This window comes from Pinus tabuliformis, chromosome 3_2 (assembly GCF_031772625.1).
Source record: "Pinus tabuliformis cultivar Carrire ecotype Pingquan chromosome 3_2, CPIR1, whole genome shotgun sequence".
In the NCBI taxonomy this organism is placed as follows: domain Eukaryota; kingdom Viridiplantae; phylum Streptophyta; class Pinopsida; order Pinales; family Pinaceae; genus Pinus; species Pinus tabuliformis.
This window is the reverse complement of record NC_142302.1, coordinates 39362034-39386980: the sequence shown is the minus strand read 5'-3', so window position 1 is coordinate 39386980 and position 24947 is coordinate 39362034.

Genomic DNA, 24947 nt, shown 5'->3' with positions numbered 1-24947 from the left:
TTAGTAAATCCATCAAAAGAACCAAAGCAACAATGTCATATTGCAACAACTCATAACCATCATAAGCCAATACCACTTCTAAGTAGTATGTGAGCACCAATACATTGTAACCAGCCATTGTCAAAACCGAAAATCCAAATAATAACTAAATGAAGCATATAAGAACCTCTCCTTTAGTTTATCCCATGGTTTCTTCATCTCAGATAAACATACATGACTGTTTAGATCAAAACTCACATATATACGCGATTTTCATTCATAAGATCTGTGTACACCAAGTAAAATTCTGAGTAGTTTTTATAACCATAGCTCCCCTTGAGCTTGTACTATATGTTCATGTTCACTGTTACTACATCAGGTGCACTGTCAGTAATATAAGCAACATGAAAATCAAAACAACATGAGAATCATCATCAAAGTATACATATGTATAGCTCCCCCTGAGATCATACATTACTAATTTTGAGGACCTGATAATCATCACCTACTCTTTATGAGGTCATGTACCTCCCATCACTTCTACGGTCACTGTGAGTGAACAATGTACTATAGTAGAGACCATATTCTTTTACTCTGAATCTGAAGAAGATGAACTATCCTCCTCATTTATGCGAGAATTTATCTCTTTAAACACATATAATTTGTCTAGATTTCTATATCCTCTTGCTATGACCTTTCCATTTTCTTCATCTTTGACCTTGAATTTGGTTGATGTAAACACAATTACATTTCCTTTATCCATGATTTTACCTACACTTAGAATATTTTTTTTAGCCCTTGAACTAATAAAGTATCAACTGCTCTTCTATATTTATTAATTATGGCTCTACCTTTTCCCAGAACTTTTGTTGGATCACTATTTCCAATAATAACCTTACCATCTTGGTTTTTCCTAAGAGACACCATCTTACTCTTATCTCCAGTCATGTGATGAGAGAATCCATTGTGTATGTACCATTCATCTTCATCTTTAAATGAGTAGAGAGCAATACCACACCTTATATGTTCTTCTTCTTTCTCCTTATTATGAGAAATGTTGGAGGATCTATCATTTTCAAGTCTATCAATATTCTTATATGATTTCTTGTGATCTTGTCTATGGAGATTCATTTGTTCCTACATTATTTTGCTACATGCCCAAACTTGTTACAAGCATAACATCTTATATGATTAGAAAAGACAGAAGATGAATTATAATATTTTTGCTTCAGATTCCTTTTATTGCAATCAATAGCTTTGTGACCAAATATGATGCAAGTAAAACAATATCCCTTGAAGAAACCTAAGTAACTGGGAGCTGATGTACTTCTTGTGAGATGACTCCTTGCTTGAAACAATTTGCCTATATAATTGGCTGCAACATGTCCATAATTATGACATATAAATAATTCAACATTATTTATCAGAGGAGAGAATTGATTAACATTTCTATAGTTAGGAGCAGATGATTTCCTTTGAAGATTTACTTTCCTTGTTTGTTGATCAAGTTGACTTCTTATCTCTTTATTGAGCACTTCAGGTTTTACATTGTTACCCTTTAGATTCCTTGCACTAGCTTGTGAACTAGATTCTCCTTTAATAGTTTCATGAAAACCAAGACCAAATTTAATGGAAGGAGACCTTTGACTACTAAGAATGTTATCCAAAATCTTAGTACTATCTTGAAATCTCAAACTTTTATCCTTTTCTTCTAATTTACCGTTTAGAATGTTTACCTTAGCGTCCATTCTTTGGTATTTCTATTCCTTTTCAAGATACTTCTTTCTCATGCCTTCTTCAACCTTTCTTCCTTCTTCCATTAGCCCCTTTAAGTTGACAATTTCTTCCTTCAACCCATTCTCTTGTTCTTCAAATGCTTGAAGTAGTTCTTCATTTCGCTTGTTTGACTTCTCAAGATCTGCTTTTAGAGCGACAAACTCTACTTCAAGGCCTTCACTATATTATTTAGATTTCACTGCAACATTTACTAATTTAAGATTATCCCTATTATCATATGCCCGTAACTTATCTTTAATATTAATAATATTTTTCAAAGAAAGATCAAGTTTTATTCTAAGATTAAAAATTTATTCTAACCTATCTTCTTATGAATCAGTAACTCCATCATGCTCATCTTTTGGCATATTGTTAGAAATAAGATTACCTAATATTTCTCCTGATGAACAACCTTGCTTTGGTTTTTATTCATGGATTACATGTAGCTTATCCCATACTTCATTTGCATTTTCATAATGCATAACCATATTTAATGTTGAATCAGGTATGTTATTAATGAGGTCACTTAATGCCTTACTATTATTTTTGACTTCTTTGTCTGATGGAGGAATTTTAGTGAATCCATTTCATACTAAATACCAAACATAAAGGTTCATTAGATTAGAATTCATCTTTTCTTTCCATTGTTGATAATTATCATTGCTTAGCATAGGTACACCTTCATTTTCCATTGTTTCTAACTTGCCTTGTTTTTCTACTTCTAGGGCCATCATTTTTTAATCTATTTTCTCTTTAGAATTCTTACTTTAAATTTTACCCATAAGTGCGAGTTCAGTTGATTCACTATAATCTTCTTTATCATCATTGTTACATAGACAAGGAAATGGACCACAATTAGAACAAGAACCCATACCCGATACTTCTTTGTTACTGTCTTCTTCCTTCTTGATCAATAGAAAGTGGGGTGATCCCAAGACTTAATATTCGCTGAAATATGTAATTGTCACTGCATTTGATATATCATTGTCACTACCACAGTTTTCTAACTCCTTCCTTCGAGTTATCTTCTTATTTCCCATCATCTTTTATCCACTCCAAGCGGTTAAGCTTCAACTGAAGTGACCAGCTCTGAGACCAGTTGTTGGGAAGAATACTAAGAGGGGCAGGGGTGGTGGTGAATCAACATTTTCAAACTTACTTGAACATTTAAATTTCTTATTCGTATTTTTTGTACGCTACTGTCATTAAGTAAAAAAACGTATGTTCATGAATATGATGAAGTAAAACCACATATATCCAGTTAACTAAATTTTCATATATTTCATCATATGTTCTACTTTAACCAGTGTATCATAACTTCATTAGCATTTAATTAAACAATAACCATGAGCAGTAAGAAGAGAATAAGCCATCACACATAAGAAACACAACAACACATGAGGATACCATGGATTTTTAGGTGGAAACCCAATGTGGTAGAAAACCACCACTGTCATCGTCTCTTTCTTCATCTTTTATTATAAAGGAAAACATCTTACAATATTGTATTAGCGCCGAATCATACCAGTATGCAGGCACCCACATGCAGAATGATACAACCTTCTCTTGTTTTCTAACATCCACTGGAGGGGAGCTATAAACTCCTGATATTTTTTATCAACACCCACAGAAAGGGAGCTCCAACCCCCTAATCAGATTTACCAACTATAATTGGCAGGAAGCTACAACTTCCTCATTGAAGGCTCCAACACCTTTGTGGACCACATTTCCTTATATTTCATACTGGATCCACCTAACTCACAACATCAAACCTATATGCCACTTTTCATCATATTTTCATATTGGACCCACCACCATCATTTAAGCCTAATACGAAAAAACAATTCTGAAGCCATTCATTGTATCAAATAACTCAATCATTGAACCAACTGAATCATCAAAGGAATCACTAAATCTTAATCAATCAATACAACTAGATCAAACTAAACCAGGATAGATCATTGAACAACTACTCACCAATAAGCCAAACATTGTTACCCATCACAGAAACCAATTATTGCTACTGCAAATCCTGATCAACCATATGTTAGAATATATACGCTACTTGTTTTGAGTCAACCCTATGTATGTACATGCTTCTCCTTAAGAGGACCTGCGAACATTTCTCAAAATATTGGACAATTGAGTCTAAATCATTTTCACACTAAATCACATATTGAACCCATCACAGATCACTAAACTAGATACATATCATCACATAGTAGCATCATCTTTAGTCAACATATCATTCCATAAAAAATTCAACCCAACCAGAACTATCAAACAAAGATTATCATGAGAGAGACATCATTGACAGACAACAACAAACATAACATAACTGATTAGACATCAATAATAGATCATACTACAAAACCATAGCAGATGTATGTGACTCTTATAAATTACTTCCGCATATGTACGCGCTTGTCATTCACTACACCTGCTTATAGATCTATCCATATTGCAGAATATATATGTGACTATCCAAAATAAGATCTATGTATGTACGCAACTTCTCAATGGCATAATCGTGTACAGATCTGTAATCACTGAATCATGCCTTCGCTACAACTACAAATCTTACTATCACATGTTCATGTCATAATATCATTACCATCATAGATCTATCATTGTTAGTCAAAATCATAAAAGATCAAGCAAGCATTTTCATTAGTCATGACAATGCTTTCAGATCTATCAAATCTAAAACTCCTTCATGCTCCTTGGTGCACACCTATTTTAGATCAAATCATTAATCAATAACCCATAACTTGCACACTTGAGACTTTGATCCCCGTCTCCTTATATACATTAGGCCTTAGCCAATACCTTAGTAATGTTGGTGGTATTTTTCGATGGGATAAAATATATGTTATCGTATTCATTACTGTGGGACAATACCATGGTAAAGATCCCTTGTATTGACAACACAGTGGTGCGGAAATTGTACGCTACTTTACTTTACCATACCTGTGTATGTACGCACCCTTTATTCGCAGGACCCGTATATACTTTTCAAACTTTATTTTTGTTATTTGCCTGTCTCTGAATTGATATACCTTTGTCTATCTCACCTATAGCATCTGCATACCCATCATGTTGACAACTTTATGAAGTAGGTTCCCATCAAGGACAACACATTAGTCAGAATGCCAATAAAAACATCTAGACAACATGATGCCATTATGGTGGTAGTGGATAAGTTGAGCATGGTAACTCACTTTATAGTTTTTAAGTCTACACATAAAGAAATCGATATAGCTTAGATCTTCACGAAGGAGATATTTAGGTTGCACAGAGTACCTTAAAAGATAAAATCAGACAAAGATGGCAAGTTCACTTCAAACTTTTGGAAATCATTGTTTGTTGGTTTTGGAACCCATGTAGTCTTTATCACTTCTTACCATCCTCAGATTGATGGTAAAACATAGAAAATGAATAGAATATTGGATGACATGTTGAGGATGTAGGTGATGCATCAACCAAGAAATTGGGAATATTGTCTTCCATCAGTAGAATTTTCATACAAAAATGGTTGTGAAGAAGCATTGGGAATGAGTCCCTTTGATACATTTTATGATAGGAAATGAAACACCCTTATCATCTGGAATGATCTAGTAAATAGAGTAATCATTGGACCAGATTTGCTAAAAGAAATGCATCAAGAAATGATTAAGATTAGACAAAAATTAAAGGCAACCCAAGGTAGACATAAAATTTATGCATACCAACATAGAATTCACAAATAATTTCAAGTGGGAGAGCATGTTTATCTCCATGTAAAGACAAATAAAACTTCAATGAAAGTGGGCTCATGTGCCAAGTTGGCACCCAGATATTGCAGACCATTTCAGATCTTGGAGAGAGTGGGGCCAATGGCCTACAAATTAGCCTTGCCACCCATAGTGAAAGCACACAATGTTTTTCATGTTTCCTTGCTTAAGAAACATGTTCATGATACTAATCACATTTTTGACTGGTTTGTGATATAGGTGGAACCAATGGGAGATTTCTAACTAGAGCCACTATGCATCCTGAACTAGAGGAAAATCACATTCTAGAATTGAGCAATAGAATAGGTCAAGGTGCAATGGAAGAAATTTTGCACCTAATGAAGCCACTCGGGAAATGGCTAAGAAAATAAGGGTGTTGTACCCATATTTTGTTTACTAAATAAGTGGATGTAAGAGCTATGTGTGAAGCTCATTTTTATTTTCTCTTTTGCTAATAAGAACACCAAGGAGAATGTTCCCTTTAAGGGGGTGGGGTTTGTGACACCCACGGTGGACTTCCCCTTGATTTTTTAATTTAATGACACTTTGAATTATAAATAAATATATTATTATGTAATGGCATAAAGAGTGGGACCACGTATCTAGGATCTAAGTAGGAAGAGGAAAAAATAAGCATGTGTAGAGCGAGCTAGAACGACTGTTGAATTTATGGGCAATTATTAAGGAAAATTAGAGGAAGCTTCCAAGAGGAGCATGAAGAGACACACAGGAAAAAAATAAAAATGGAATTGCACTGCAATACAGGGGTTGGACATCTTAGTGGAGCACACGAGGAGCGCTGGAAATGCCCACAAGCTGAGAGAATGAACTTCCTCTAAAAAGAGAAATTGTGACTAAGAGGAGTTCAAGAAAATCCTAAGGAGATAAGAATGAGTGCTTGCCAATAATGGGCAGACAAAACACTCAGGGTGCTTGCTAACATATAAGAAACCACATGTAGAAGGGTGTTTGCTAAGAGAGAGCTAACAACTCACCTAGGGTGCTTGTTGTTGGGCTAAAAACCACTCTTAGAAGTGCTTGCAACAAATGATAAACCACCTAGTATTTTGTGAATTTTTTTTGTTCTTGCTGTTAGCACCTAAATCTGCCCTAGGCTGAAGGAAGGCAAAAATTAGGGTAACCACAAACCACGCTCAATCTGGTAGCTAGCCCTACCAGAACAGGAGAGGGCTCTCTCCAAGTCGTGCTCAGTAAATAGATAAGCAAAAAACGGTCCGAGATGACTTACAATGGAATATTGATCTTAGGCTAGTAAGTGAAAATGGATACAAGAAACAATTTTTATGAATGACCGAGCTTCTGGGATGGTATGGGACCAACGGTCAGCAAAGAACAGAGAATTTAATACAAAGACACAGATTACTTCGTGAGGCAAGGCAGGAGGAAAGTGTAGCAATTTAGTTTGGGATAAAGTGGAACAGAGAGATTGCTAAGGAGTGTGAAAAGTGCATAGGACCATGAATCCTTTTCAACAGAAGAAGAACACTGAACATGAAATTTTCCCACAAGCAGAGCAATAAAATTGAATTCTACCTAATCTCACTCAGAAAATTTCACTGGAAATGAACATGAATTGAATTATGAAACATAAAGAAATACATATGAAAACATAAGAGACACATTTGCTACACTCACAACCACAAGAATCTCATGAAACAGAGCCGTTGCCTTTCATTAATTCTCTGTCAAAAATACACAGTGAAGAAACAGAGTTTCTTTCCCACAGTCTCCCAGAAGTTACAAGCCAACCAACCCTTTGCAAATAGCTTACATACAATATATAGAATGTGCCATGAAGAGATAGAATGCCCAAGGGTTGGGGAGTTACTTGAATCATTACAAAATGGAGATGGAGAGCCAACCATCAACTACAGGTGCAGCGCTACAAACATGACATTTCGTCTGGGTGACCATTTGCCTTCCTTCACCACTTGGATAGAAGCCAATCTGGAGAAAAAACACTTTAAATGCCACCTTTGGTGCCAAAAAACCGAAGTGTAGATGAGTGGGCCCACTTGGAGAAGTCGCGAACCGAAATTTCGTGAAACGGAAGCAAATTTGGCAATTTTTCCTCTGTGCGTCGCGCTACTTTGGGGCTTGTTTTGGGGCACTTTCAGGTGTCCAAAATGTACCCAAGTGGGCTTGTTGGAAATCCTGTCCTGTAGACTTTCTAACCCCACTAGAAGTTTGAATTTGGTGCTCATTTTCCCCTCCAAATCTCCATTCTCCCAAGACTGCTTCCTGTGTGTCAAAAAAGGGGCAGAGAGGCCATTTTTGGGTGTTTTTTGACCTTTTGGAGACTCATATCTTGCCAAAATTTCTTTCCTGGACACAATTAATCATGATTTTCCATGTTGAATCCAAAAATGCAAACCATTCCTCATTTGGAGCTCTAGAATTTTAGCGCCACGCACGTGGAGAAAAACCCTGTTTTTTGCACAAAAAATTTCAAAATTTCAAAATGTGCTCCAAATTTCTTAAAATTTGGTCTGGAGCTTCTTCATTAAGTGTTATGGTGGGCCAAGGATTGCCTCGACCAATATCCAGAGTCGATCATGCTCTTTTTGTCTCTTTTGCCTTTTTGATGCCTTCTTTAGGTTTGCCTTCAAATTCCTTATTTGTGCCTTACAAACCTTGTTCCGTGCCCAATAGTGGTTTTTCATGTTCCTGAGCATGTCCCTATCCTTGTTTGCTTTCGCCAATAGCTTCTCTAAGTGGATGTGGATCCTCTCGAGGCAAATCTCTCAATCAACCTCTATCTCCTGTTGAATAGGTGTCTTCTCATTTAGGCTTCTTTGGGCAACCTGCTGGTCTTCATGGATGTTTTGCAGCTCCATGATCTCATGCAGGTCCTCAAGCTGCTTGTTTCTCTGCTCCAAATACTTGATGATCCATTTGGCCCTCTCCACATTGAGTGACAAGTCTTGGATCTCCGTGTTCTGCCCCTGAATAGTCATCCTAAGTCGAGCGCTCTCCACATTTGCATTATCATCCTGAATGAGGATGAAATCGGCCTCTTGTTCACCTGATGGCCCTTCATCATGCATGGGTTTCTTGTCCTTGTCCTATACCTGTGTTGTCGATGTAGGGAGCGAGGCCCCTTCCACCCTGGGTGGAGATAACACTCGCTTTGCTGCTGCAAAACAAATGCCTACTGCCTCTCTGATAGGTGATGAATTTTGGCACACTAGCAGTCTCATGGCGCTCATAACCTCATAGTACGATGAATGCTTAGATGCCATGACTACTGTATAAAATACCTTGAGGGCAAGAGGACTGCTGTTTATGAACTGTACTTAGGCTGCCTTTTGATGATGGTGAAGCTGGGTGTTGTTTTTGTGATATCTACCACTAAGGGGAACAATGGAACAAATGGAGTATTAGGAGGGGAGTAATGTGATGGGAGTAGGGAAGCTTTTTTAGGGATATGTAGGGGGTTTGGGTATTTGATAGGGTAGGGATTTTGGAGTTTTGACAAGGTAGGTTTGGGGTTTTAATACGGTAGGTTTTTGGGGTTTGTATTGACCAATAGGGGGAGGGGAAAGGGAATAGGTTTTGCTAGTGTTTTAGTGTAGTGATAATAGGAAAAATGTCATGGGGGATAAGGAAAAATGGTAAGGAAGGGAAAATAGAGCCTTGGCATCAACATCACGATTATACAACCCTAGCAACAATGGTTTTTTTGGTGTCTTCTTGTGGTTGACTTTATGAAATTTGTTGCATTCAATCATAGGCATATAACCACCATATCACTCATAAAATTTGATGAACAAGTGATGTTATAGAGCCTACCTTGCAATTTTATGGGATTCATAGGAAAATTGAGGCAATTTGGCACAATTTCAGGCCTTTTAGCCCTGTGCGCCGCGCCAGTGTAAATTTACACTGGAAATTTTCTCCCAGTGCACCGCGCTCCCTCTGTGCGCCGCACCCTTTTTCAGGTGACTTTTGGAGGCCTTCCTGGTGTCCAAATTAGGTTTAGGATAGCTCTTTGGAAAGGTATTTGAGTCTAATTTCCAACCGAACCAGAATTTTTCAATTTGGAGTTCATTTTTCCTATCAAAAATCAAATCTCCCAAGACTGGTCAAAATGTGCCAAATGAGGCTGCCTCAAGGCAGAGTGCTGTTGCAGCCAACTTTTGAATGCCTTTCTCAACTCCAAATTGATCTCATGATAGCTCATTGGAAATATATTTGTGTCTAGTTATCATTGGACTCATCAAGAAAGTCATTTGGCCAACCAAGCTAGGAGAAAACTTGATTTTCCCAAGGTCACTTCAAAGGTTCATCAATTCTCCCGAGGCAATTGTATTTTTGACATTTCTCTAAAACCATGACACCTGTGTAAAAAGTGAAGGAGGTTTTTCTTAATTGGCCTGTTGTGGACAAAAACCTCTATCATTTTCTCTAAATTCATCTTTCCTTGCTCAGAAACATCATTTGAGTGAAACCTACCCCGATGTGTGGAATAAGAGATTTGTCGAAATGAAGCGAAATGAAGGGGATAGGGAGCTTCTAAATTCTTGAGGAAATTTTGGGAAGTAGGGAAGGATGTTAAGAAGTAGGGAAAAGTGGAATCTCAGAAATTGAGTGAGGGGAAGGGGTCCAAAAAGGCAAAACACAGGTCCAACCTAGAAAATTGCCAAGTTGTAGCAAGAAACTAGGGTTTGTGCGAAAATGATGAATTTGGGGGATCTCAATGATGGGAAGTGTTTGATAAGGTACTTTAAGGATAGGGGAAGGTGTATGAACATCAGGATACAAGTTTTGCCAATGATTTGACCGTCCAAGAGAAATTGCCTTCAAAACCCTAGAAGAGGGAAATGACCTTACCTAGGCGCAACTGAAGCATGAACAAGGTGTAAAATGACCTAGTGGAACTTGACATGATAATGAAAACCTTCTGAATGATGGTACACTCAGCTGAATAGTGACATAGACCGAAATTTGGGCGACTTTGGAAGGAGTGAAAGCAAACCCTAGACCTAATGCCTAGTGATCAAATTTTACTTGAAGACTCACTGAAATGACAAAATTTGACCTTGACACTCTGGGAGCACTTTGTAAGAGCATATTTGATCACTGGAGGAAGGCCAAAAAGACTAACACTAACACTTGCCAAGCTAATAAACCACCTGAAGATATAATTGATTCATATCCTTGTGAGTTGAGTATGGCCTCCATCTGAAACTACATAAAAAAATTCCCCTTAGATCATGGATTTGTCTTGGGGTGACTAGTGCAATTGATTATGGCTACAATGAGTCTAAGGTTGGGTGGAAAATTGAAGTCCCACCTTTAGTTTTTCCATTTTCCTTATCGTAAATGAATGTACTTAGCTTAAAATTGTGAATTTAAATATTTTTGTTGTGGAATTTAATGTATAGCTTTGAGAAACATTGCATGGTTGTAAAACATCGGTGCATGAAATTATTGGTTGAAATGTTTGAATGCCCTATGGCTTTTATGAATTTTTGTCATGCATTTGTAAGCTAAATGCCTGGAAGTTTTGTTATTTTTCATGTGGATACCATGTCTATGTTTAATTCATGGATTACAATGTTGTGAACTATTGAGGGATGTTAATATCCTATGTAGAACTTATAAGGAATGGTTCAATTCCTATGTTTAATTCATAGCTTGAAATTACCTAATAATATAAGCATAATAAATCAGTAAAATCCATGTTGATGTATAATTTTTCTTTATATAATCCCTTTTTTATATAAGTTTTCTTTATATGATTGGAGAAAGCTCAGGAGAGAGGGTATTTATACATATAATATATATGCATGTACATGTCAAGCTTGGTCAGGGTTTTAATAACCTAGAGGGGAGAGTCCTGTCAACTTTAAGACGTAGGCTATGTGTTTATATAGATGTTTATATGTCTATGTAAACTGTAGTTACCAGCATCAAAGCTCGGGAGATATAACCCCTTTCATTTAACTAAAAGCGCAGAGGGATAGCTACAGGTATGTATATATATCCAAATGTTTTTATAGGGTGAGTCGACCTATTATACTGCAAGCTTAGGAAGGATATATGATGTTATACATATATTCATGTTTGTATGCAAGGGCTGGAAGTTGGGAGTTCTAAGGACTGTGCTTAAGCATGTAGTCCATAGGACTAAAATTATGAGACAAAGCACCAAGAGCGTAGGTATGTGGTGTATGGGCCCAAAATCAAATCAATGGTGGAGATTGAACGTGGGTTGGATAGAAGGGATTCAATAACAGACCCTCCTGCTAGGTTAACAAGGGGAGGGGGTATTCATTTAAATAGTGTTCATTATTTGGTTAGGTTGTATCCTAGTTATTGATCAAGGGTAGCAGAACTGTGTTCCAAAACTGCGATAGTGGGCTCCTACCCCCTTATTTTTCGTACCAAGAGGGGGGTCCGCATTTACATCACATTCATTAAATGGTAAAGCTTCCACCACTGTCCGATAAGAGAGAGGGGTCACGGAGGGGCCCAAAGAAATTTCACAAAGAAATGCTAAGTATAAAAGGTCAGAAAAAGACTAAGTTTAAAGATCTAAAAATAGGCTTAAGTTGGACTAGACCGAAAAGTCGACAAGGTCGAGAGCCGACCCTAGTGGGGATCAAATTTGGTTGGGGTTCTTCCCTAGTCAATTATCGATTGATTTGGTTAATCACAATCATCTAGTCAGGTGGAACATCCAGGATGGGGGTCAGGCCAGCCGTACATGTCAGGATCAAAGCCGAATGGGCATAAAATATACCTTTTGGTAGGTCTGAATGGACCAAATATGAGTGACACATGTCACTTCCATAGGATGACACTTAGATTAGATAACATCTTCATGTTGTATTAGGGCATCAAATATCTAGTAGCAAATGGGCACTGATAAACAAAAATATATGTAGCATTTGTCAAAAAACCATTGGTCATTGGGCTGCAGAGCATGTGGCTTGGGAAAATCAGCAACATACAAATGCTAGGATAGAGATTACCTCTGGTAGGAGATGGCAAGGTTGTCTTCCTCATGTGCCAGGCCATCGGTAGAAACCAAAGGATGTAAGTATAGTGTTGGTCGACGTTGATGGAGGCTGGAAGATAGAAGTATCAGTGGTAGTTAAATGGAATATGCTAGATCACCAGCCACTATATGGATTCTAAGCCATGTCAAAGTGCATAGGTAAGGGAAAGTCTGGTGGTGATAGACCCCAATAGACAAAATGTCCTCCTATCTATTAATGTTAAAATATTGTCATTCCACCATCTAACCATCGAAGGAATCACATGGAGGCACTAAGGGGGAGGATTTTGAGGTTTAATCTGAGGTTATGTGGTTAAGCTACGGTGGCTACCACCTAAGGATTATTGGGAATTCGGCTTGATAACCAAGTGGGGCCCACATGGAAGGTCAATATATCATGTTAGAGTTAGGAGACTAGATATTTAAAGGGTCACAATTCTCAATCTAGGAAGCAGATTGAGGAAAATATTATGTCATTGGAAAGGTATTGATGAGATGAATACAATGGCATCATTGGTTCTCATTCTTTAAAATGTTGGACAAAGAAAAAATTGTAGACCCCATCTCCAAAATTGTCCCCTAGAGATTGGATCAACATAGTAACTACCTCCTTCTACCCTTAGTAGGGGCTAGGGGTAGTAGGGGATATGCTACAATGTTCTCATCACACTGACATGGAGACGATATGGTTCTAATGTGGTGTTGATGTGGAGATGATGTGACATGAAAGTGGATATGATGTGGTGTTGGCATAGTTCTACAATGGTATTCCTACGCGGCTAAATGACATGACATGATGATAAGGATCAGAGTGCATAGAAATAATGAGGTGCAACCTAAGTGGAATGTGGGTTGTATTGATGTGGATGTTGGGAATTCAACATGCCAATCTATTGTCATATTTGATGTCAACTATCAAACCATTTAAGAATTACAACAACAAAGCATGCTTGGTGGTTGAGGGCCTATGGAGCCAATAGACATACTAAGAGATTATAAATGAAGTTTATTGTACAAAACTAGTCTGTTATCGGATCAAGTTGAGAAAAACATAAGTTTTCTTATGCATTTTAGAGCTTGACGGATTGGTAAATAGAAACAAAAAGTCATAGTAATTCATGATTTGTGATTGAGAACCAATAGTTAGGCCAGGAAAAAATCTCATACATGATTTTAAAAAATGAAACTTTTCTTGGGGTGATGATGATTGATATACATGTCAATGTACTAGACTAGTGGATGTGGCCTAGTGAGGTAAAGAAAGATGGAAGTATAGATTAATGAGGTGGCCCTTAAGGAGCATAGTCTCCACATGGGCATAAATTCTTGTTTGAGCTCGGTTTTGCGAAAAATTATATTGTTGGAAAGCTATCAATGATCATAATACAGTTACAACATCATAATCAGTTTTGAGGTGTTGGAAGAAAGAATAAATCTAATAACCTCATATTCATGATTAACCTTGAAGGTTAGATCTAAATACACCCCACAACCCTAATAAAAAATTAGGGGGTTGGGTATGTTAAACAAGGAGTTAGTTGATGACACTAAGGAACTTCGATAATATTACATATCAGATGAAATCATTTTCAAGCCTAATGCTAAGTGAGACCTTGTAAAGGTTGATAATTGGGTAGAGATGAAGCAAGCTTTGAAAGTTAGTTTGTACCAAAAAATCAGCCACGGATTGTAAGGACTTAGTTGATGTCTCTAAGGCACTTAGGTAAAATTACATATTATATGAAAGTATTTTTATTACTAATGCTATATATCAAATACATGACTAATGAGAATATATTATTTCATTCAATGAAAGTGTTACAACCTTGGCATAGAGTGAGCTACAATGTCAAAACATGTATACCCTACCCATGGGCACCATTATGGTAAACAAGTTTTTTTACTTTAATATTGGAGTAGGATGAAGTTTAGAAATAGGTGAAGAAAGAACAAATATAGAAATATTAAGAATAAGGGTAAAGGAAAGTGTAGGAAAGATAGTGATTAGGGAAAGGGTAATGAAGAAAATGGTGTTAAGGAAAACATGGTGGTAAGGGTGTTATTTATTGGATTTGTGTAAAGGACCATTGTGTTAAGAACAATCAACTAAAAATGAGTATGCATGCATTATAGTAGGTATACCAAACATCAAAGGGTGTCTTACAAGTGTTGGGTACTTTAGGGAGTAGTAAGTCTAGGTGAGCCAAGAGCAAGACTATATCAAAGTTAGCATCATTCAAGAAAAATTAAATGGTAAGTTGGTCAAGGTGATGTTTGATAGTGGTGTGATGCACAAATTTATGAAAGAATAATTAGTTGATGCATTTGGTTTGCAATATGAAACAATTTAATTCACATTCATGGAAGTAAAATTAGATCCTAGGGTGGTTGGCTCATATAAAGGACTCAACTTAGCTTGATAACTAGAGTGGAATTATTAGTTTCATAGTGATTATGATGAATGAGGTTGGACTTTATGAGGATGGTGCAAGTGGCACTAGTTCCTCACCTTGATTTTTTTATGATCCTAAACTTTATGTCATTTTGATAATGAGAAGATAGTTGGGCAAGGTTGTAAGAATCACTACCATGAGTATAATCACATGATCCATAATGGGGCAGCGTGACATAGTCGAGAGGAAGATGGGATTTTGAGGAGTCTAAGAATACCTTGCATGAAGGTCATGGGAAATATTTAGTGGAGTAAAGTGAAATCAAAACATTTTAGGGAAGGTTTAATAGTATTTGTTGTCAAAAGTGGGAAATGTTTTTTTGAAGGAATAGGTGAATCCAACATAATTAGAAGAGTAAGTGCATTGGAGGAGAATACTAGCATAATGTTTGACCAATAGGGTTTAAACTTGGCCAACAACAAGGATGAAGAGGAAAATTCCCCTGTAACTAGCCAAGAGTGAGGCAACCTCTTCCCATGAGGTCTTCATTTTTTTGACCAATATCTTACCTTGTCCATTCATAAAGGGGGATTTTAAATTATGGAAAATAAATTCAATATACTATAGGTATTTGGGTAGGTGGGGGATTGGGGGTAGAATGGGGTTTATGTGTATTGGGAATTTAGAAAAAATAAAGGCTTTTTACTAAAAAGTTGTATTGGGAGGGGATTCAACAAAAGGATTTTGGGAGATATTTTTCAATATCTAGTGAAATTAGTGGTTTCCTTTAATCCCATGAATGCACATTCTATGCATAGGTTCACTAATTGAAGACCTTGTGCCTCTTCCTTAGATTAACTTAGGTATGTGAAATATCAAGGAGACGTTCAAATCAAAATGATTTTGGTTGAAGGTGAAGGCACGATTGGTGTAAAAACACCACTATGAATGCATGTAAATAAAGCGTATGAAGGTTTTAAACATATATCCTTTAACTTGGATAGTTTTGGAAGGGATGATTTCAAGTTTGGTTGGCCACTTTCCAATCTATTTTTACTAAATGAATTATAAGAAGGCTCACTACCTAGGGTAGGTAGTGTATCCAAGGCACCTGTAGGTGCCTATATTGGTGTGAAGTTGTTGGAAAGTGAAAGAGGAACTCAGATCTATTGAAAAAAACTCATCTAGGATGGTGTATAATAGAACCAAGAAGAGAAATATTTAATTTTTTGGAACATGATTACATATTGTCATCAGCTTTAGATTTATAATTGGATTAAATACTCATCATGTTCAAAAGCAAGAAGGCCAAAGTGCATTGATATGCAAGATAGAAAAGATCAATATAGGTGAAGGTGGATCTCGTACTATGAAATAGTTGAAGGGATTTCAAGTTGTGAATGGATGGTGTGTCTAACTCGTAGACTAGTCAACATGAGTGAGGAGGTTTATGGAGATGCTACCAAGGTGACAACAAGATTTAGTGGGGGGATCTAAGGCCTTTTGTTTTCCCTACAATATTTAGGTTCCTTACCTTGATTTGACCTCAATGACAATGAAAAGCAAGGACAAAGTCATCCATGATTTAGATAGTAAAAACCCTTAACCACATGGATAGATTCAAATGTAGCACATGGGAAAGGAATACACCTATATTGGGAAAAATGGCACCAAACAATGTTTTCTATTGGTTCAACAAGCTATTATAGTTGTGATGGTAGAGTGCCAAAGCCTTCATGAATTTTGTTCCAAATTTGGATTGAGAAGACATCACAAGCCAGAGATGATTTAAAGTCATAATCACTAAGTAGTTAAAGTGATTTTTTAAGCTAAACACCACAACAAAGCAACATGGTGCGATGCCTTGGTTAAGAATGTAATGGATAAATTCTTAGTGGGAGTGTTTAGTGGTCACAATAGTTGTGCACTCTATATCTTGTAATAAGAAAGCCAGTATGCAAGGTGTAAATTTCCATGGAGTGGCATAGTTCCTCTATTAAACGACTAGTGAAAAAAATAAGATTTAACGGATTCCAAATCAGTTTGAAAATATTTTAGGTTGTAGGAAATTTGAGATTGTGGAATAAGTAGAGTGATGCTAACAAATAGATATTTATAGGAACACCACATCGACTTGATAATAAATTAACTTGGAAAAATATTAGATTTGTGGGGTGGACTACATTGAAGGTGAATTCTAAGGAGAAGAGTGTTCCTAATAGTTAAGTGGACCTTGATGCCTTAACCACAGTAAAAATGTTGGGAACAGAAGAATGATACAAGTTTCAAGTCAAACAACTTTGGTGTTGAAGTGCAATGCACACCCCTTCCTTAAAGGAATAATTGTAACTATTACATGACTTAAGTAAGACATGGAGGTCACAAGTCTACATGGAGATCTAGAAGGGAAAAATATTCCCTTGGTTCATGGGATAAAGTTGGACAGGCCTCCACTTTACAAATTAGAAGTCATGAGCTTACTAAGGAGTTCAATTAAATTCAATTTAAGCATTGTAAGAGATTGATAAGAAGATAATTAATTCTAGGTTTCAAGTGATAATATGACTTGGAAGATGTTCAATAAGTTCAAGGGTCCAAGAATAAGTATGAGAAGAGAAGGAAGGTCAAAAGCTAGATCTTAGGGTAGAATCAATGTTAGAGTAAGTCTTGAAGTGGACAGTTCTAAATGGTGGAAGTTTGAAATGGAGATGGAAAACCAAGGAAATATTTTTATGTTGTAGAGTAGGTCATTCCAATGAAGAAAAAGGGAATTTTTATTGCAAACAATAGATGCATTGATTGAAATCCATTCAATTGTAGAAGATTGAGACTATAGGTGGTAGGATAGAAAGTATTGCAAGGGTAATTTTGTAGTAGTATGGACACAAATTCATAAGTGAATTGTGTTATTTGTATGTGTGTAGAGTCATTGAAGTTGACTAGAATTGCCTTTTTGAAGACTTGGTTGTATGATAATCTAATAAAATTTTAGGCTTCTCTCTTGGGAATTTCCATACATATTTATGTGCTGATGTTTCATATTCTTTCTAAATGGTTAGGTGTCAAAGACTATTGATTTTGGAATGTGTTATAAGGTGTGGTTTTTTGTAGCCTTGTTTGTTTGTTTGTGGTGTTGTAGTGGATACAACCACCCTCCAAAATTTTTCCTTAGCTTCGTTTTGGAGCCTCCCTACCAACCATCCTCAGCAGCATGTCTTGCACTGTCAAGTACATGAGCTTTAGTGGTTCTCTAGCAACTTTCCAGCCTGTGCATGATAGCTTGCTTCACTCCCCTCACAAGTTGCTACTCCGGACTTGGTCCAACTACTGGTTGAACAAATCCCTCAAGAAATTTCACAATTTTGGAGGGGAACCAGTCTTCCCTCTAGAAATTGCACAAATCTGATTGGAAGCCTTCTGGGCTCAGAAACTGCGCAATCCTGTCAATCAACCTTCCCAGTGAAAACTACGCAATCTGGCCCATCAGGATTGCTCAGCCTAGAAATTGTGTAATTATGGGCAGCAGTTAGTTTCTCCTCCAAGAAATTCGCAATTTGTTTGGATAGCCAGCCCAACTTCCTCCCAGAAATTGCGCAAAATTCTCCCTCAGTCAAGAAGGTTGTTGCATGTGCCCTCAGGTTGATTGGTTCCACCCGGGACTGAGAAAACTTGACTTTCATGCATGGGATTCTTTTTCTTAAAATAGCAAAAAGCAACATGCAAAAATAATCCATATATTTTAGGCAGCTATTTTTAGGACGTAGAGATTACATGCAAAGATTGTTTTAGAAACTTTCCTCCAAGTGTCACTTTTTCCTAGAATTTTGGCATGCGCATTATGAGCCTCAAACTTATTTATTCAATGCTTCAGAGCTCATTCTTCACCTCGATATTGGAGCTCTGACATCCCACAACACATCCAGGAGTCTTCGACACATCCAGCTCAACTATTTCTGGGTAAGTCCTCTTAACTTGTCTTTTGCAGCATTTCTGTCGCTTTTTGTGTTTTGGCTTGTGTGAGTTTTGTCTGGTTGATTTCTATGAACGCTTGTTGTTGTTTACATGCATATTAGCTTGTACAAGAATCGTTTCAATTTTCGTTAGCATCTTACTATTGTCACATGCATGACACTGTTTTGCATGAATAGTCGTTGATTCAGTGACTTGTCTCACACACATGCATGTTGTTTCATTTTATGAATCTTGCATCCACTATTTGCATGCATGATCATTCACCTCTATCTACACTCAGTATCGCCATGCATTCACATCTTCATTTGCTTTCAGTTTTCTGTTGGCAGGTCTGGGCAACCTTGGCCCAAACTCTGCCTCACCAAGACAACATTGCGCAATTCTAAAAGGGAAGGTTCTCCATTCCTGCCAGAAAATGTACATTTCTAGCAGTGACTTTCCTCCAGTCTTGCCTTGCATAAATCTGAGAGGTAGTGACTGTTGGCCCAGAGAATTGCACAATGCAGTCCCTGGGCCTGCAACTCTTGCGAGCTGAAATTGCGCATTGCGAAATTCCAACACTCAACAGGCCTGTCTGGATTGAGCATTGCGCAATTCTAGTAGCTAGCCAGCCTCTAGAATGTCTAAACTGCCTTTTGCATTGTTTTGGCAGCCAGTCTCCCAGCCTCCTAGTGAAAATTGGGCAATCCTTGCCAGTCAATCCCCAGGTATGTAGCATTTCATCCCTCACGTTTTCTTTGTTGTTAGCTGACAAATTTCTTTCCATGCATGTCACCATGTCTCTAGATATAGCAGGTGTTCATCCGTCTCTTAGCAATTTAGGATCAATGGCCTCCAAGAGAGCAGGGTCAAAGGACACCGACAGAAGCGCAACTAGAGCAGAAGTTGAGCGAGTTTCTACATGTTTTCTGATCTATGAAGACACCAAGCTAATTGTAGACAAAGACATCAAACCAAAATGGCAAGAGGTCAATGATGCATTATCAGGCACATTTGCGGAATATCTCGAAGACTGCCAAGTCTATGTGAACATTCACAAGTTCAGCTTGTACTGGATTGCATGAAAGTATGTCGCGTTCCCATGTGCAAACATGATACATTGGGTCATCTCGCACACTGATCCCAAGACGATGATATTGAGAAGTGTCAGCAGGATGAAGATTGCTACCTTCAAGGCACATGATTATCAACAGATGTATCATTTATCGAAGCCAGTGATCACCATGGAGACACCGTTCAGCCTACCCAGCAGTAATGCTAACTCCAGGGATATCTTGAAGAATTAGGTAAAGGAGTGAGCCAAATTCAGGATGACACCCAACCAAATTTACAAGATGAAGATATTGCGGAAGGTGTATCAATACTTGGTCATCTTTGCATGTTCACTTGTATGGCCAAGAGAGCACGGAGACCTTTCCGTAGAGTTGGGTGATCGCATTGGACCAATTGGCCAGTGAAGGAAAAGTATGCAATTGGTCCGACATATTGACTCATAGGTTGAAGGGACAGGTCACATGAGCTTGGCAGTCACCCAAAGGTCAGAAAGCAAAAATCTACATGTCCACCTACATCTTGGATGCAATCTGTGCCCGTGAGGAGTTCCCGAGCATGAAGTGGGCATGGACATCAACAGAAACCTCTGTCAACACTTATTGTAAATTGTTTTCTGAATGCAGCTTCAGAGGAGTTATCACACAAATGTGAGATCATTTTGTCACCCTGGTGTACAAGATGATATTTGAGCATGATCCACCTTGCATGTCGAAGGCAATAATGGAGGCATTGATCGACATAGCGGATTGGTATGCCTCAACGTCTGGAACCTTCATATGGATGTACAACGCGGAGAAGCCTCCACATGTTTTGCCGAAGTTTTCCATGGAAAAGATTGTCATGCAAGAAGTATCATACCACATCTCTGCGGGACTGTTAGCTAGGCTGCACCGGAAGAAGAAGGCACCTTGGCCCACTCTTCCATTGTGGATCGAGTTGTACGAGATACAGAACCTCAAGCATGCAGATGTCAAAATAGAGGAGATCAAGAAATATCCTTTCGATGTCTGAAGCTTCAATCTGTATGACCCGCATTGTATTGTGAAATATCACTGCACGAGAGTATAGGTTGATTGGATCCACGGGGCATTTCATTGGGTGGAGGAAGACCCATGGAAGTATTGTTATAGCTTCTCCAGGCCCAATGAATAGGTCGACATCACTGTGGAATGATTAGCGAAGCAGCGTGAAGCAGCATCCAGGAGAGTACCACCAACAACAGCAGAGGTAATCATATCAACACATGACAAAGGAAAGAGGAAGATTTTCGACAGCGTGGAGGCAAAACAAAGTTGCAAGTTCAGAGAAGACCCACTTGTACAGAAATCATCTTTAGTAATTGAGGTGAAGAGACAACAACGCAATAGGAGGAACATGCAAAGGCAGAGAGAAAAACAAAGGATGGAGGAAACAGTGAAGGAGTTGCATGAGTTGAAGGAGAAACTCTGGAAGGAACAAGAGTTGTTCAGATAGTAGAAGGAAGCACAAAAATAACAAGTACAACAAGGGGCGTAACATGTACATACAAATGAAACTACACCCGTACAAGTAGTAGACTCATTCGAACAGTTGGTACCAAGCAGACAAGGTGAGCAGTCACAGGAGCAGGACTTTGCTCAAGAGATTGAATAAGAACTTGAACAGATGGATACGAATATGGAGCAACAAGAGCTAGAGCAAGGCATCGACCTCATGCCTTACTACCAAGAGGTCAGCCTACCATTTTCACCAGATCCTAAAGTAGAGCAAGTCCCAAGCGACCAAGGAGACACTGAGATCCTTGGAGACAGCTCGGAAGAAGAGATGCACAACATATCATTCAACGAGTCACACCATAGAGTTGTGCAATCTCGCAAAGTGTCTACTCTGGATGACAACACATCTCCTACGCAGTTTTAGGAATGAGTGATCATGTCTTATGTGCACAAGCATCCAGTAGCATTGGACTATGCTACCAGACATATGTCGAAGCCACTAGCTCGAGTGTTCGCTTCTTGATAGCTGAGAATGAGCGAATGACTAAGGAATTATAGACGGCCAAGAAAGGAGGATAACTAGTTACAACATCCACTCAAGCAGAGTTGAAGAAGGTGATATTAGATGAAGTATTGTCCCTCGAGACAGTCATGTGGGCATTGTATTCCAAGTTTGGTACCATGCATAAGGGAGTTGTCCATCTCAATGGTTGGGAGTAGCGATGTGCTAGGAGAGCACGTATCTTTGCAAATGTGCATACTATTGTTGACTACATGCAAACATGGATGATGAGATACAAGGGAGCCACATTACTTTTGCCCAAGATGATGAAGCCCAGAGCGGTCGAGCTGAAAGCACGCATCCGAAGTTAGAACTAGAACTATGAAGAGCTCCCGCAGCTCATCACTAGTTTGCAGGCTTCCCATGCACATGTATTCAAGAGTATGGATGTTGTTGTGCATGCACATGCGATCCCATCTATTGGAACACTCACCGAGGCAAAGACAAAGGCAGAGGTCTGATTGGAGATTGACTCGTACTTTGACGAGTTGATGCACATAGCCACTAGCGCAGACTTGGTGATCAGTGCAGACACCATGCATCAGTATGTCACTGGTTTGGAAAAACTCAAGACAACGATGGGCATCTTGTCAAAAAATTTGGACAAAGGAGCTAGAGCACTATACTCGGTTGCTATAGAGGCAAGAGTTCATTTCTAGAAGGATGTCACCATAGAGTACACAGACACCATCGTAGACTACCAAGCTTGGCATTAGTTCGTTACTTCCGACCACCATGAGGATGTCGAAGAGCCGGTCTTCCCATAGTTGTCTGAGTCATAGTAATGTCTTGCATGGCTTGCTCAAGCCTATTTTGTCTCACATGGGTACATGTGCAGATTGTATGTAACATCTTGTCAAGTGGAAGTTCAAGTGTCGATAGTTGGATGTAACAGTCATAGAGTAGATGAAGAGTCATGAGGGTAGATGAATAGTCACAAAGGGGAATGTCAAGGGCCACCCCACCCTTTTCTATATATAGTCCCTCATAACTCATTATAGAGGCTTTTGGTCAGCCAAGCTTCCAATAGGAGTATCTTAGAGAAAGCTTGGAGAGTATTGTAATGAGCCTTGGCTTCTCCACTATGTAGAGCTAGTATATCTCTTTGGAGGAGCAGGTGGCAGTGACTGTAACATTCTGCTGTTAGAACTAATGGTTCGTCATGGTTGTGTTGTATGACTAGAACTTTCACTTCTTAATATAACAGATCCAACATGTTTCATGCATATGTCGTATTGTATTTCAGTTATCTTTTTTACTCTAAATTATATATGTATATGTTTTCTTACACATGCATGTGCAACTATTTTTTGTATATGTATGTATGAATCTTACTGAAATGTGTTGTTGGTTTAACCATCACTTTGGATTTCTAGCTCACTTTCCTTCCAGTTTGTCATGCATCTTTGCTCGTGTGTTCTTTCACAGGTTTCCAAGGGGCGCACTCACCTCACCCTCCGTGTGTTAGAACCGCTCATGCACCTTCCTTGACTTGCCACATTTGTCACATTATTGCTACCAATAGGGACATCTTACTTGCCTCTATTCGTAACTATGGTCAAGGTGATATCGTACGACCCACTACTGGGACTCCTACACCAAAAAATGTGAGGTCTAGTTGGGACTTCTTACCGGGGAGATCCCCTGACTTGTTGGTGGGTCCAACACCGTCAACATTTTTGGTGCAAGAAGGAGGGCCATATGAAAAGATGTGTCCTTTCATATTGTTTTGAACCTCTGCACATCTATTGTGGATTCTGTTACACTCACCCCTCCACGATGTTTTTCACATGTTGAACCTCTCGACATCACGAGGGATTTTTCTGATCTCTTGTCTGAATTATCGTATGATGGTGAAGGAAAAGTGGCCTAGCATGTGTTCTTACAAGACTTCTTTGCCATGCTTGACAAGGCAGATGAATATTCTATTGAAGAGGCCAGCCTACTGCTTACATACACACTTCGCGAATCCCCACAGCGGTGGTGCTGCAGTCGGTCTGCTGGCAGCATGCACTCACTTGAGCAGTTATGTGATCTAATTGAATCTACTTTCCATCATTTTGATCGAGAAACTCTTGACCAAAAATTGTTACAACAACAGAATTCCCCGCATGAATCGCCTATGGATTTTTGGCAGTGCTTCCGTGATTTGCAGTTTGAAGCTCGAAAAATTCAGACGAAATTTCCATATCTTTGGGATAGATTCGAATATTGTCTTAACAAATCAATCAATCCCAAGAAGAAGTGTGAGCCCAAGCCCCGCTCAGCATACTTCAGTGATGAAGTTGTGCAACCATTGACGAACATGATCGTTGTCACAAGTGATTGTCCTATTAGAGTCGGTCTGGTCAGTCCTCCGTCAGAGATCAAAACTCTTTATGCATTTCATTTTTAGGTGTCCTGCTCAATTCAATCAGCTACATTCCTCTAGGGGCATGCCATGATTTGACAGAGAAAGTCATGCTAGTCATTTCCCATCATGTCTGGTTCCTGCTGGCTTGGGTCTTTTGTAAATAATCACTAAATTCCATGACAATCAAGTTCTAATCCTTCAACGGACAAAGGTCATTTTTGGTCATTTGGTCTAGGAATTAAACAATTTGGTCTTTAAATATGTCCAGTAAAGCCATGCAGGCCAGAGGGATGCTCTTGCAAAGTAATGATCCGCAGAGTTTCACCATCATATTGATAGACTTCGACTGTTCTTCAAAACTCCATTTTGAAGAAAAGTCAAATAGTGTCATTTGTGACAAAATTTTCAAAAAGAGTCTACAGTTGATTTCTTCAGGAGAAATCATGGTTTTCGTGACCAGATGCTCTGTCATGCAATCCCTACAAAAGGTGTCAAAAATTTCATCGTTTGAGCCAAAATTTCAGAGGAAAAGTGAAAATCAAGGTTGTTTTAAAGTCAGTGAAAAAGTGCCAAACATGACATTA